This window comes from Gallinula chloropus (genome assembly GCF_964237585.1).
Source record: "Gallinula chloropus genome assembly, chromosome: 2".
In the NCBI taxonomy this organism is placed as follows: domain Eukaryota; kingdom Metazoa; phylum Chordata; class Aves; order Gruiformes; family Rallidae; genus Gallinula; species Gallinula chloropus.
In genome coordinates, this window is record NC_140086.1 from 23356713 (window position 1) to 23361038 (window position 4326).

Genomic DNA, 4326 nt, shown 5'->3' on the forward strand with positions numbered 1-4326 from the left:
CAACTACCTTTGGTGTAGCTTTCATGTGATCTGTCTTCCCACACATTTTAGAGCAATGGTAGTATTGCACACAAATTCAATAGGGAGGTATTTTTATTGTGGAAAATCTTAATACACATTTAGGCATTTAGTTAATTCCAGGAAGTCAAGACTGAGTACTTTATACCCGATTTTAAGATTGCTCTAATTTCAATTTTCAGATACCTACAGCTTCCTGACTGTCCAGCTGGTGCTCTGGGGGTACTTTAACAAGTGTACGGTCCCTGGGCCTAAGAAGCAAAAGGCATACGAAGCTCTTTAAGAGCTGACCTTTGGAATAGGTCTCATTATATGGACACCCATAGCTCACTGCTGGTAGCTCTTCCAAAGAGAACTGAGCAGGAGCCTCCACCGAGTTCAGAGGGTTCAGACACTGCACCTCAGCTTGTGGAAAGGCTCCCCTGAGTAACAGTGTGCTCTCTTCCCTCATCCCCACTGAGGTCTGAATAACTGTGGCATATGTGGGTATTTGGTTTGAAACGGGAATAATTACAGGGAAATTTTTAGTGTCACATCTCTGTCAAGAACTTGAGACTACTGGAAAATAATTGAACTGTATTAAAATATTCTTGTTGTATTTATGTAGTCAACATAAGGGAAGCTTGAGTGGCCTTTCTCTCGATTGAGCTGCACCTGCATAGTGTAAGTATCTTCTAGTTCTAGATAATCTTCACCCAAGTAACAGTTATCCTGGGGTCACCAGGCTAACCTGATACCTGGAAGAATAGATGAGCCAAGTCACTGAACATGAGCACCATCACTTCACCCTTTTGCACATGCAGAGGACTTCAGCAAGGCACAGGTCTGACTTCTAAGAAGTTCAGTGTAGAGTTTCTTTTGTATTAAAAAAAGTTAAATACATTTGATGGTTGTATTCAGGATGGGATGTGCCATTTCTAGATGCAGCTGAGCCCGTTGTCCCAGAATTTGAGGGTCGAGATCAGTAGAAAAGGTGGGTAGGATAATCTTAAAGTAGTTGGCACGCTAGTCACCTTTTCTAGAATTGAAAGCTAATAATCTGTTATAATGGGTAATAAAAATTAGAATCTGATTAAGAACAGGAAGAAGGGAAGAACGCGGAGGGCAAAGGTTAATGAGGCTTGCTAAGGGAGAATTCAGTATATCCCTCAATTACCACTGAAAAAAATAACAATGACTTTAATATATGAATGAGCTTGCCAAAAGGAAAAAGCAGTAATCAAATACATTTACAAAACAAGGCCACATTCCAGGCTGTAAGCAAGGCAAGCTGGCAAACCATGACTAAAAAATTCCTTTGGGGATGTTGGATCCACTTTTAGAAAGGAAAGGCCACGCTCACTGCAGCAAATGTGAGCCATGTCTCTTGGAAAGGCTTTAATGGAGATGCTGCCTGCTTCCCTCACTGAAAGGGCTGGGCTTTCCAGCCTCATCGTGACTTTGCTCTGAGCATTTAAATTGAAGCTGTACAAAACAACATGACCTGGAAGTGCCTTTTGGGGGGTTTAGTATTTTTGTTTGTGTGGGTTTGAGTTTTGTTTCTTTTCGGTTTGTTTTTTTAAACTTTATTCAAAATGAGTTGGATAAAGTTTTGATTTAGCAGGGTTCTGTAAAGTTATTTCACGTACCTGGAGAAATCAAGGCCTTAATTAAAAAGCTCATAATGAAATAAGGACTGGTGGAATACAGCCGAAGAAACACCGTGCTCTTGTGCCTTTAAGCACAGAATATGAATGTACCTTGCATAGGAGGTCAGTGGGGCTTTTTTGGTGGGGAGGTTGGTTTTGGGGGTGTATGGGTTTTCTGTGGGTTTTGGGGTTTGGTGTGGGTGTTTGTTAGGAGCCGCTTTCTTTAACTTCAGTACTGAAGTGGGTCTTTTAAAGGTCAGAAGGTTCACCTCTGAGTCTTCATGTCCTCGGTCCCTCCGCTCGAGTGACCCACATGCTTGATCACGGGAACAGAATAACCCTGGACTGTGTGGTCAGCCCCCCTCCCCCAGGATCACAGGCACCACCCGTGCACAGCTTTAGTCTTCGTGCTGACACTGAAGACCCTCCAGAGCTCTGTGGCTGCTGCTTGACATGCAGCTCGTACCCCAGTCTGCAGTGGGACCTCCGGCTTTGTTGAGCAGAAAAGGCTCAGAGCGGCCTCGAGCTCCCGGAGCCGTGGGCGCTGTGGTGACGCCGCCGTGCGTGACGCGATTCCTGCGGCAGCCGCGTGGCCCTTGGGAGCTGCGCACCAGGCGGCGCAGGCGCAGGCTGAGGGGCCGGGCAGCCAAAGGTGGGAGGGGGCGTCAAACCGAACCGGCTGTGGGGCCGGGCGCAGCCTCGCACCCGCCTTCTGCTTCGGGTCCTTTGGAAGGCAGGTGGCTGGGAGCTGCACCTGCTGTTGGTAAGCACTGTCTGTGTGACTGGGAATGCTTCCTTATTCCAGTACTTTCTGTCTCAGAGGGATCCTGGCAGGCTGGTGTTTCCAGATTCTAAATGGAGGAGGGAAGGAAGGACAGCTCTGTGGATAAGGAAATGTATTGGAAGTCAAGATTTAGCCTCTCTTCCCAAGATGGGATCTTTTTTTATGGTAAGTAGCTTTATTTTCTTCTGAGGGACAGCTAAAGGTTGTTGGAAGAAGCCTTTTGGAGACCCCTGCCCTGGTTTCAGCAGGGATAAAGTCATGTTGTTCTTGCAGCTGGTGTAGTGCTGTGGTTTGGAGGTAGGATGAAAGCTGCGCCCATAACACACGGATGGATTTAGTTGGGGCCAAGCAGTCAGGGACTTTTCAGCTTCTCATGCTGCTCCCCTAATGAAGCTGGAAGGAGGCACAGCCAGGACAGCTGACTCAAACTGCCCAAAGAGGTATTTCCATAGCATATACATCATGCTCCATGTAAAACCAGGGAGTTGGCCAGGAGGCAGTTTGGCTCAGGAATGAGTATTATTCAGGAGGCAGTGAGATGTACGTCCCTTCTTTGGTATGTTCTTTTATCACTTACCTTACTTTCTTCTTTTGCTGCCCTATCAAACTGCTTTTATCTCAAGGTGAGTTTTACCTTTCTCACTCTCTCCCCCGTTGCTCTGGGAGGGTCAGCAAAGGGCTCTGTGCTGCTTGCAGCTGCTTCCAGGGCTGAACCAGTGGTTACCCAAATACCTGTCCCACTGGTGTGGCCTTGAGGTGCCTCAACACTTGAGTAAGAAACATGCTGAAAGTAAAAAATACTCAGCACAATCTCTGCAGCCTTTGAGCTGGAATCAAGGGTGTGGCATTCATCTTGGGGATATAACTGAAAAGAAGCTTTTTGCCCACCCCACCCTCGGACAGAATGAGTATTACCTGTCAGCTACAGCTGTAGGGGCTGCTGGTTGCCATGAGTCAGATCCAAACGTGCTTTTTGACCCTTGAGGTTACTAATTGTACAGTAAAGGTTGCTTGATTCATTTATTCCTTTGTTTTAATGTAACAAAATCATTTGCCTTAAGGGTTCTTTGCTTTTTCCCTATTGTAGCCTAGTCTGAAATAACAAAAAAAAGACCCAATTTAAATCTGCCAGGTGCTAATTGCCATAACAATTACCTGGTCTTTAAAAAAACCTGAAATATGCATGACAAAAGACAACTTCGATGTGAATCCAGAAAATGAAGCTGTCCCCAAGCTCTGCTTTTGATGGACGAGTGACAGGAAAGTGCTCCAAAGATTTCCTGTCCCGGGTGAGCCAGTCTCTGGCTCAAAGCAGAAAAGCTGAGGCTGCTCTCTGGGTTTGGGACTGAGGGACCTGTCGGGTTGGTGTGGTTTTACCAGGATCAGCACTTCTCACTGTCGTTAGTTGTTCAAATTGTGGGTCAGATTCTTTTTTACCTTCTCCTCACACCGAGCAGAGAGGAAGACTGATCCCCAACCTTGTGCCACAGAGCCTGGTGCTCGTCCATCGCAATGAGCATTTTTTAAGAGGCTCATTATAGTTCAACCTTCTGGGACAGGGTAGTTAAGCTGTTTTGCTGTTAATGCTAAGCTGTTTAGCATCAGCATATCTAATTCCAACTCCTACTGCCAAAAGGAACCAGAGAACCCTTCTAGGTCAGTGAGTTTGTCTCTGGATTACCAGCCAGTGGCATTCCATGAATGAGAGCGTTTCTGAGCGAAGACAAGGATGTACCGTGGCCTCAGTTAGTTGCTTACCGTGGGTGACCAGAGGCTGTGGGGCTGCAGGGTTTGTAGGGAAACCTCTGAGTTTCAGCAAACGGTCTGTGTGTGCATTCTGAGACCTGGCAGCGTTTCTGTACTCAGTTCCACAGTTCTGTTCGAGGCAGAGAAGGC